A 12,405-nucleotide genomic window follows, 5' to 3' on the forward strand; every position below is an offset into this window, starting at 1 on the left:
ATCACTCAACCTGATATCAAATAGAGTTTGTATCACAAAATTGTGGAATAGATAGTGCTTTAGATAACACTGAATACCCAGCCACCTAATGTTATGAAACTTGACATTTCTTGGCTCTCCCAGGGTTCTCTTGAATCCTTAATGAGATATTAGATAGGCAGGATTATTGGAGCCATTGACTCCAACCCTGATTGATTATTTTCACTAAAGAGCAATCTGTTAACATGTACCCCACTTCTACCAAGTCATTAAGTAAATATTGTATTGCTTTTACAAAGCATTGTAGTAATGAATATAATAATATTTTTCTTTACAAATTCATTCTCTAGAAAGAGAAATGAAATTAAGATCAATGATTAGCTCAGTTATTGTACAGTATGGTCCTGATGTCAATCCAGTCTCCCTATGGGACTAAAGAACAAGGCATTCTGTTTTCTTAACTCTTCCCTTCTCGATTGATTCATTGTAAAATCCTACCTAAAATCCTGATTTATTTGCCTTTTGACTCCAAGGTCCTGGTCCAGTGGAGATTATTCACTTAATCTAGAAAATAAGAAAGGTAAATATAACCAAATAAAACAAATAACTACATCCATGTCATAGGGCAACAAGGTGAAATTGAGTGCAGGAACAGATGATCCCTTTCTCAAAACAATAGTTTATTCAGTTCATGATGCCCATTCTATGGGTGAACTTTTAGCCTCTCTGAAATGATAGATGAGAAAAAGCATGACTGTCACAGTCCCCCCAGTTTTAAAGATGCAAGCTGTTCAAATTTTTTCAGCTAAGAATTGAAAGATACTCCCACCCATCTGAAATAGGAATGAAGAGAAGCAGTATTTTCCATATTGGGTTACAACAGCATGCTACATTGACTTTATTATACTTTAAAACTCAACAGGTACTCAATGAAATATAGGTGCCCTGATGAGTGCACCAGATTGCCTTCTGTTATGCCTACATATAACTTGAACATAATTGGTATTAATAAAAGCTAATTTAATGAATTCTTGGGGAGTGGAAAAATTAGTGAGCTGCCTTCTTTTTTTCCTCTATTAACTCATTCTTCCACTCTAAGATAATTCTCACAAAGGTTTATAATGCCTAGGAATAAGGTCAAGCTGAAATAAAACTGAAATCTTTGATTTTTCTTTGGTTTACTTTAGCTTCCCCTATTTTAAAATCTCCCTGCCCTTTTACATCCTGTTCAACATTCAAAGCAGTCTAGCTGATGGCTAATCATATTATTCCTCTGTAATGTTTGCCAAAAGATTCCTTTAAAAACATGCACCTAGATTTTAAAGTCATTAGTACAAGTCAGAGTCTGCCAATATCTGATTCACCTATGTAACAAGAAAAAATGGATAAGCTCTTAAGTATCAATCCAGGCAAACAGAAAAGCTATTGATAATTTTCTTAACTGATTTCCTGCCAAGCCTTTTTCTTTGTTATGTAGTTTTTGAATACCCAGGAGAAGCAAGCATTTTCTTTTTCTAGATAGAGCCAAGGTAGGAGAGGAATAAAAAGAATTATCATCTTAGACAAGAAGAAATGACTGTTATGTCAATAAATATTTAACTTCTATTTTATTCTTAGGACTGTAATAAGACCGGACACAAAAAGAGGCCCAATACAATCCCCAATCTCAAGGAGTTCCCAGTCTAAGAACTTTGACAACAAGAAAATAAATATGCAAAAACAATCTCTGTACATAGAAAAAAATAAATCACTAAGAAAAGGAAGGCACTAATGCTTAATAATTAATGCTTACATAAAGAAGAGAAGGGATTGGTAAAGACTTTGTAAAGGAAATGGAATTTGAAGTGCACAAAAGCCAATAAGGAAAGATAAAGAGGGAGAACATTTCTGAGATGGAAGATAATCAGAGAAAATGCCCAGAACTGAAATACAGAATGCCTTCTTTGAGGAACTGCCAGGATGCCAGAGACACTGGTAGAAAAGTGACAGGGAGTAAGCTTTAAGAAGACTGGAAAGATAGTTATGAGAATGAAGAAAGGGAAGAAAGGAAAAAAGTCAGGAAGAAAAGGGAAAATGTAGAAAGGAAGGGAAGATCCATTTTGCAATAATGCTTAGCAAAGCAAAGCAAATACAGACTGAACATCCCCCAAATTCTTTCTTATTCTGACTCTTAATTTGAACACCATTCTGTAAAAGAATATGCTCCTTGGAGAACAATTCATCAGTAGCTGCATATAAGTGTGGGAGACTGCTTCATTAAGCAGTTTACTAAATAAAACAAAATTATTTAATTTTTCTTTCATGATTCTTCATTTACTTTTAAATCACAGTTCTTCCTCTATACATTGTTTTGAAAGGAACTTCCTTACTCAGGCAATTTGCTTAGTCTGTGACTATACACACTTATGCAAATGCATATTTATATGTGTATATATTCCTATATGTACATATTTATATTTAGGTAATTATATGAGGGAGATGGAGATTCTATGTGTGCATAAATATATGTGTATATTATTTAATACATAAATACATATGCATATATTCCTATATAGGCACAAGACATTTAAGACTCTATATATTTGTATATGCATGTATGTATCTATATATCTCTCCATCTATCTATATGAATCCAGTCATCAATCAGAGGGGCTATCTGACGCTAATCTCAGTGATGTAGTTTAAGACCCTAATTCATTGCTGCCAATTTTGTGAAACTCCATCCTTGCTACCTCTGAAATCTCCTATCCTGACCAGATTTTGCCAATCTTCAGATTCCCAAAGTGACTCCATATAACTTTGATTGCTATGAAAAACAACTTATATAACAGCTTGTTCCTTTCTTGAAACTTCCTCCCTGTTACTCCTTTAATTTCTTTCCTTTGCCACTCTTGGGCACTCAAGGACTTAAAGATTAGTTTTGCTTCCGATTTTTAATTCTGTATCTATCTATCTAACTATCTATCTATCTATCATCTATCTATCCATCTATTTTCTCTCTTTCTATATATATATATATATATAATTATATAATGTATGCATCTATATAGATATATAGATACACATATATAAATATACTAAATATATACACAAATACATATATTTGCTTGCTTTGTGTATTTATGTGTCTATATATGTGTATTTATGTATATATATATGTAGATATATTTATATATCTACATATATACTATATGCATATGCTTATAGGAAACCAGAACTGGAGTTAAGAAGGCCTGAGTTAAAATCTAAAGTAAGACACTAAGTGTTTGACTCCCAGCCAGTCACTTAATTTGTGCTTTACTCAATTTACTCATCCATAAATTAGGATAATAATGACATCTATTTCATGGAAATTTTGTTAAGAACAAATGAATTAATATTTATAAAACTTTTTTACCTTCATTTAAAATTGTTTCCTTCTATAACAAAGATATTTGATGATTATTTATTTGTAAATTAATTTTACAACTGTTAGTTTAATCCACCCAGTTCTCAGTTTCTTTGTCAATCCTCCCTTTGGAATATTTGACCTTTACCCTAACCAAAGTGTGGGAGGTTGATTTTTTTTTCCTTATCTTACCTGCATCTTATATACTTATATTTTATAATCCTTGAAAGCACTCAATACTCTTATGTATCTGAAAAAAAAAACTGAAAAGGCCACATCCCTTGCCCTAAAACATCCTTCATTCTAATGGGGAAACAGAATATTTTTGTACTCAAAGTTGACTATTACAAGTGATATTTTCTTTATGTGACAAGGGACAAATATAATGAGACCTCTGCAGATATTTGGGGGGGGAAAAGGCTTATGATTTTTTTGAATAGGGATCAGAGAAAATTCACAAAAAATTACAAACCACAGAAGCCTCAAATGAGGAAAATTTCCCCAACATGTAATTAGGAGAAATACGATTCACACATATCAAGAAGTATGTACAAATGCTTATGTTCTAAAGTCACAGCATGGGATTAGAGAAAAAACAATAATTTCAATTAAGCTAGGATATGAAGTAAAAAAGGAGAATTATTGTCAAGTCAAACATTTGACTCATAAATGTATCTGCTGCATAAGCCCTGAAATTTTAATCATCAATTTTCATCAAAAAAATGAATTGAGTGGAAATAGAACCATTAAAACTAAAGTGTGAAGTTGAATAATTATTGAATAATAAAATTGAATAATAAAATATAAATAAAAATAATATAAATATAAAATAAAAAATAAAATAATAATTGGATAAATAATTAAGTACTCTGATTACTAATGATTGACAATGCATTCTGAGAAACAATGAAGTGTGCTACCCACCTCTTGACACAAAGATCTTGGTTAACATATAGGATATTTTTGAACATGGTCATTGTGATATTTGTTTTATATTGATCATAAATTTTTGTAACCAATTATTTATTTTTCTTTTCATTTCTTTCTTTCTCTTATGATAGAAAAGGAAAAATATGAGTTGACAAAGAAATTTTATTGAATAAAAATTAATTAGAAAAAAGAAGCAGAAAAAATATCAATGTGGGTATATACAAGAACGTCTCAAAAAAGTTCCAAAAGTTATTTCTCCAAAATCTGATACTGAATATTGAGTTGGATATTTAAAAGACTTCTACCCAATAACTATGAAGTCTACATACCCCCTTTCCTCTAAAGAAACTAGGAACATTCTAAGCTAAAGCCAATATTGCATTCATCTGGGATTTTTAATGTATATTTTTATAGTAAGAGGAATTAATTGGATAATAGAAGTTTGATGCCACGTTTGACAATTATTTCCAAACTTTGCACCTATTTTGCCCTTTCTTGCAACATGTTCTTGAGTAAACTCCTACAATAAAATTCCATTTATTCTTCTGTTTACTATTATGCTTCTATTTACTTCAATGCAAATATTTCCTATCTATAAATACAGACAAGGAGAGGTCAAAACCACCCAACCCCAACCCCATCATCTCTTCTTTCTCTACTCTGGAAGAAGTAGACAGGAAAGAAAAATAGAAATTCTTCCTCATGAGTCTATTTTTTTCACATTGCCTCTCATCTCAACTAGCAATTTTTTTTCTTATGCCCTTTGGCACAGGGTTGGATAGTTTGCTTTGAATGGACAATGATTTTTTTCCCTCTCATATTTCAGTCTTTCAAAGGCAAAACACTAAAATTTCATAAATTTGAATAAGGAACTCTTTAATAATGTAAAAATGAATAAATAATTTTTCCATTACTTTCATCTACTTTCTAAATTCAAATTTGTATATACTATAATTCCAAGTTGTTACACAATATGTGAATTCTTCAACTATTTTGTTCTTTACAACTTGAAAAATGACCTCAAATCTGAAAAGTTCAAAATGTGACTATTCTAAATCTGAAAAGACTACAACCTTGAAACCTCAGAATCTCTTTTATGTGCCTCTAAAATGTTGTTATGTTCTAAAGTAGTATAGAGTAATCACACTTTCTATAAGTCATTTGATGAGAAAATATTAAAAATTAATTAAGAAAATTGACATCATATGTTTTCAAAATGACATATGGATAAAAATGGGGTTTGAGCAACTTGTGAAAAAACCTAATGCATGAATTCATACTCATGGAAAATGATACCATGGAAATATCACTGGGAATAGATGAATATGAATATGAATATGGCAGATAATTCAGATGAACAATATATTCAATACAATAGGTGAATAGAGTAGGAAGGGGAAACATGATAATCCTGTTGCTGATACTTTTAATGATAATGATAGTTCATATATATATATATATATATATATATAATGTTTAATTTTGTAAATTTTTTCAGACATTTCATTTGATCATAGTAAAATATCACAAAGTAAGTCACATACTATACTAATGTTGAAGAGTAACAATATAAGATAAGACTATCTCCCATCTATTTACTTACATTCAGTTTCAGAAAAGTACTATGACTGTGAAAATACTCATATAATAATATATACTGGGTATTCCAGAGGCCAAAGTCTTCAATATGTGTTTTTGAACACCTTGTAAAAGTATATGAATAGGAGCCAAGATGGCAAAGAGAGGCCCTGTATTTTACCTGGACGCTCTTCAATTCTACTTTTAAAACAACATTAAATAAATATCAATACAGATTCTAAAGCAATAGAAACTTGGAAGACCTTCAGGAAAAGTCAGTTTAACTCTAGGAGAGGGAGAGGACAGCATACAACAGGACAGACAGGGTACAAGGAAGCCACCGAACAGATCAGCAACCAAGGACCCTTATCCCCAGTTTAGCAGGTCAGTCATATAACAGGTCAGCTTTGAGGTCTCCGTTGCAAGACCAGAAGGGAAACCATGAGCCCCATAATTCCAGGACAGAAAGCAGTACTAGGTCAGACAGAACCTTGCAATACAGAAAGTGCAGTGCAAAAAATCAGTGATTAGGTCCCTGACTCCAGCACAAGCAGTTTAAGATAGCGCCCCCTGTGTACCAGTTCAAAAGCTCAAATTTTAAAAAGTGAGAAAAATAAAAACAAAAAAGCTGAGGACATAAAAAGCAAATTTTGTGACAGGGAAGATCAAAATGCTATCTCAGAAGGGGAAAGCAGAGGCAAAATGTTTAATTGTGAAGTCTTAAAGGGAAATATGAATTTGTCTCAAGTCCAAAACATCTCTTGAAAGTGCTCATAAAAGGATATAAAATTCAAGAGACAGAATTAAAAATAGGAAAAGAATTCAGAATTGTCGAGGAAAATTGTAAGAAAGATTCAACAGCTTGGAAGGGAAAGAACAAAATAAACTTTTAAAAAAGTCCTTTAAATAATAGAATTGACCATGGGAAAAACTTCACTGAAGAAAACAAGTCCTTTAAAAGTATAAGTGGCCAAGGGTGGCTAGGTGGTGCAGTGAATAGAGCACTGGCCCTGGAGTCAGGAGTACCTGAATTCAAATCCAGCCTCAGACACTTAATAATAATTACCTAGCTGTGTGGCCTTGGGCAAGTCACTTAACCCCATTTGCCTTTCAAAAACCTAAAAAAATGAAAAGTATAATTGGCCATATGGAAAAGGGGATTCAATAGTTAACTGTAGAAAATAATTCCTTAAAAATTACAGTTGGGCAATTGGAAGCAAATGGCACTATGAAACATCAAGAATCACTCTAATAAAACTTTTGAAATGAACATTAGAAGAAAATGTAAAATAACTCATTGAAAAAGCAACTGACAAGGAACATACCTTCAAGAGAGATAATTTAAGAATTATTGAACTACAGGAAAGTCATGATTTAAAAAAAAAATCAGAACAACTACAAGAAATCATCTAGGAAAGCTGTCCTCATATGCTAGAACCAGAGACTAAAGCAGTCATGGAGGGAACCTCCTGAAAGATATCACAAAATAAAATTCCATGGAATATAGAAACAAAATTCCAGAATTAACATGTCAAGAAAAAATATTTCAGGTAGTTAGACAGAAGCAGTTTAAGTACCAAAAATCCACATTCAGGATTACTCAGGGCTTTGTAGCTTCAACAGTAAATAATCAAAGGACAAGGAATATGATATTTTGTTAAGCAAAAGTGCTTGGATAACAACCAAGAATCCATTACCGAAAAATAATTTAATATATTTTAAAGGGGAAAAGATGGACATTCAGTCAAATTGGGGACTTTCAATCTTTCTAAAGAAAAAGCCAGAACTGAACAGAAAATTTGATCTTTAAAAACAAAATCTTAGAGATACATTTACAGGTAAGCAATAAAGAAAATGTATTGTTCAATAAGATTAAATTTCTTACATCACTACATGGTAAGAATTTACTTGTACCTCTTGATAACTATACATCTCCTTAGATGGAGAAGACTTATACACATGTGATGATAAAATAAGGCATGAAAAGGACTTTCCTTAGAGGAGAGGAAAGGGGGAGACCAAATAAGATAAATTACATATCATGAAGAGGCATAAAAGACCTAATGCAGAAGAGGAAAAGAAAAAAAAGCATTGTTTGAATTGGACTCTCATTAGATATGGCTCTAAAAGGGAATATCATACATGCTCAGCTGGGTTTACAAAGTTATCTTACTCTACAAGGAATTATCAGAGGAAAAGAGAAAAGGTGTGCCTGATAGAAGGGAGTGTGGATGTGATGATAGAATTAGGAGGGGGAAATAGAAAGAAAAGGAAGGGAAATAATAAAAGGTGAAACAGATTGAGAGAAAAGAAAAAAAACACTGGTGAGGATAGATATGGTGAAAAGAGAGAGAAAAGTATGAATGGGGAAAATAGGAAATAAATGTTAATCATAACTGTGAATGTGAATCTAATGAACTCTCCCATAAAATGGAAGCAGAAATCATAGTAGATTAAAACCAGAATCTTTCAATATTTTGTTTGCAAAAACACTTTTAAACAAAAGAGAGGTAAAAGAATGCAGCAGAATATACTATGCTTCAAATGAAGTACAAAGAATAAAAGGGGGAGCTGGTATAGGACCCCTGACATCAAAAAGCAAAAACAAAAATACATTCAATTAAAATGAATAAGTCAGGAAATTTCACCTTCCTGAAAATTACCATAGTAGCCCTTAATGTAAAAACTGCTAAATTCTATGTAATCCTGACTGTAGTGCCATGGTAGCTGAATTCTTTCTTTCTGGCTGCTTATAATATTTTCTCCTTGACATGGAAGTTCTGACATTAGGCTATAATATTTGTGAGAATTTTCATTTTAGGATCTCTTTCAGGAGGTGAAGAATGTATTCTTTCAATTTCTATTTTACCCTCTGCTTCTAGAATAACAGGGCAATTTTCTTGAAAAATGAAGCCTAGGCTCTTTTCCTGGTCATGACTTTCAGATAACCCAATAAATTTTAAGTTACCTCTCTTGTTTTCCAAGTCAATTTTTTTTCCCAGAGATATTTCACATTTTCTTCCAGTTTTTTCATTCTTTTAGTTTTGTTTTATTTTGTTGATTTCTCAAAAAATCGGCAGCTTCCATTGCTCCATTCTACATTTAAAGTAGTTATTATCTTCAAAGAGGTTTTTTATCTCCTTTTCCAGTTGACCAACTCTGCTTTTTAAGGTATGCTTCTCCTCATTTCTCTTGTGGGTTTCTTTTTCCATTTGAGCTAAACAGATTTTTAACATGTAATTTTCTTCATTTTTTTTCTTTCACAAAGCTGGTGACTTGGTTTTCACGATTTATCTGCATCACTCACATTTCTCTTTCTAATTTTTACTCTACCTCTCTTACTTGCTTTTTGAACTCATTTTTGAGCTCTTCTATAACATGAGCCCATTTCCTATTTCTCTTGTAGGCTTTGGGTGCTTAAACTTTGACTTTCTCATTTCCTGAGTGTGTATTTTGATCCTCCATGGTGCCAATGTAATTTTCTATGGTCAAGTTCTTCTTTTTCTGTTTTGTGCATATTCCCTTAGCCTATGACTGATTTACCACACTTCCAAGATTTTAGGGGGTAATTTTTTTTTTATTTTAAATATTTAACTTATTTTAAGTTTTGTAATTTTTCCCCTAATCTTACTTCCTTCCCCCACCCCCACCCCCAGAAGGCAATTTTCCAGACTTTACATTGACCCAAATTGAATGTGATGAGAGAGAAATCAGACCCTTCAGGAAGAAACATAAAGTAAAAAAGATAGCAAGATCAGACAATAAAATATCAGTTTTTTTCCTATATTAAAAGTAATAGTCCTTGATCTTTGTTTAAATTCCAGTTCTTATACAGATGATATTCTCCATTGCAGACAGGCCCAAATTTTCCCTGATTGCTGCACTGATGGAATGAGAGAGTCCATCAAATCATCACCCCCATGTTGCTGTTAAGGTGTACAGTGTTTTTCTGGTTCTGCTCATCCCTTCAGGCTTACCTGAATTCCCATCCCTTCTGGTTTCTAATAGAACAATAGTGTTCCATGACATACATATTTCACAGTTTGCTAAGCCATTCCCCAATTGAAGGATATTTACTTGATTTACAATTCTTTGCCACCACAAACAGGGCTGTTATGAATATTTTGTACAAGTGATGTTTTTACCCTTTTTCATCATCTCTTTAGGGAATAGACCCAGTAGTGGTATTGCTGGATCAAAGGGTATGCACATTTTTTTTGCTCTTTGGCTGTAGTTTTTGGGGGGTATTTTGGTACACCCCCTGCTACTCCATTTCCTTCAAGGCCTTATGAGGGGCTCCGACCACTCTCTTGCTTGTACTCTAGTTTATAAATGACCACAAGTATTCCTCTCTGCTCTAAAGCTGTGAGGAAGGTCCTTGTACCCCTATGGTAGTAACTCCAAACTAACACCTGGATCTGACTGTAGTCAAACAGCAGAGTCCTACCATAGGCATAACAGAGAGATCTCTGCAGTCTTTCTCCACCCCCATAACGTCTGCGGGTTGAACATTCTGGAAGTTTAGGGTAGCTCCATAGTTCCTTCAGGAAATTCCCACAGCACAGCTTCTCCAAGGCCAGGACTGGCTCAGTCCAGCTCACTCTACTGTGTCAGAGTTCTCTCACCGACTTCAAGCTGACCCCTGCCATTCCTGGTCTAAGGGTTCTGGAAATAGCACCCCTCTGCTCAGTTGCTCCATGGGAGTCAGGCACCCCATGGGCTATTCTTGGAAGCCTAGAGTTGGTTTACTCCAGCCTGGCTGTGTTATAACCCAGCTACACTGTGGCTCTTCCCAAACCTTGGTCCTAGTTAAGCAGACCTTTCCTGCATATCTTCTAAGTTGTCATGGACTGGGAAATTGTATTGCTCAGTCTTTCTGTGGGTTCTGTTCCTCTATACTTTGGCTAGAGTCATAATTTGATGGCTTTTGGAGTTTTTAGGGATGTTTATGGGAATTCCTGCCCTCAGGCCACCATCTGGGCTCCTTCCCCATATTTTTCATCCATATCAAATAGTTCACTTTCTCAATGATGAGGGGGTGTGGAGTGGGAACAAAGGAGAGAATTCTGAATTAAAAGTTTTAAAATTGAAACACAACCCATTTTTACAAATAATAGGGGAAATAAAATCTTAAAAGAAAAGGGAAAACTAAGAAGGGAAGGCGGACAGAGAAATAGGTATACTCATCCAAGAAAATCAGAAACAATCCAGGTTAAAAAGAGGAAGACATAAAGAGAGTTCTTACCTTTCCTCAAAATCTCAGAGTAACATTATAACTCTACCTCATGCTCATTTGCCACAAAGTTTGTGAAAATAAACTGCTACCTCAAGTTATCTTTAAACATTCTCAATAGAAGTCATTGCTCCTGTTAATTAATCATATTATTTCCTCCTTCCTCCCATACTATTTCTTGATTTATCCCTGAATTTATAATCACTAGAAGGATCAACTTACTGACTCATTAATCCAAATTTCCCTTTTAGGATTGCAATGAATTTAACTAAATGATTTCTTTGTCCAATTTAAAATATTCCTTATTATATTTTAATTCAGTTAGTTTCTGAGCTGAGCTTGATGTGTTTTTCCTTCAATATTTCCTTGTTATTTTGAGGCATCTTTTACTTTTTGACAGTCTGCAATGTCTCCCTGAATGCTAATTGGCTATTTAAAATGTATCAGATAAATGGAAGAAAGACTGTTGAGTAACATTTTTTCTTAGTTTACAAAGAAATATAAAGATTCTTTCAACACACAGCATCATATAAATTTTTAATATTTCTTACATTTTCCTTAAATTGATAGCTTTCATCATACTTTTTTGATAGAAAAGTTAAGATTTTTTTTAACCAACTCAGTTTAATTGTTTAGAACTACCTGATATAGTCTGAGTCCTCACTAAAAAAGCTACATTTATTCCATTAAAATGATATTTTAAGACATCATCAGATCTTTTAAAGTTATGTCACATTTTAACTAACAAGCAGAAATGGCTAGCATGAGAAGGATCAGTAGATATTTAATTTTAGAAGAATCTTAATGAAATTATGATAAATTTTGTCTTCTCATTTATATAGAAAAGTAAACAAAAGTGCAGAATTAAAATTGTATCAATAATGTACTAATGAGATTCCCATTCAAAGAAATAAAAAATAACTGTTTCTTTTATCCCTAATACATTTCACTGACCTACCATTCTATTAGCCAATAAAAAATAGGTTTGATGATTGTTGCTATTTTTATGTGCTTTCAGATCTATTACAGCTAGCTATAATTCTGTTGCTATTATTTATATTTTTTCTTCCAGATTAGTTTTCCTAGCTATATAAACTATTATTTTGACAAATTAATTGGTATAGCACTGTATACATAGTTAAATTAGTTGGAATTTTCATTTTTATTATATTAGCTTCGCCTATTCATGAGTAATTGATATATTATAGTTGTTTTAATGTGATTTTATTCACCTGAAACATGTTTTGCAATTATTTTCATATAATTTCTGTGATTATCTTGGCAGGTAGACTTTCAA

Source organism: Macrotis lagotis, chromosome 3 (genome assembly GCF_037893015.1).
Source record: "Macrotis lagotis isolate mMagLag1 chromosome 3, bilby.v1.9.chrom.fasta, whole genome shotgun sequence".
In the NCBI taxonomy this organism is placed as follows: domain Eukaryota; kingdom Metazoa; phylum Chordata; class Mammalia; order Peramelemorphia; family Peramelidae; genus Macrotis; species Macrotis lagotis.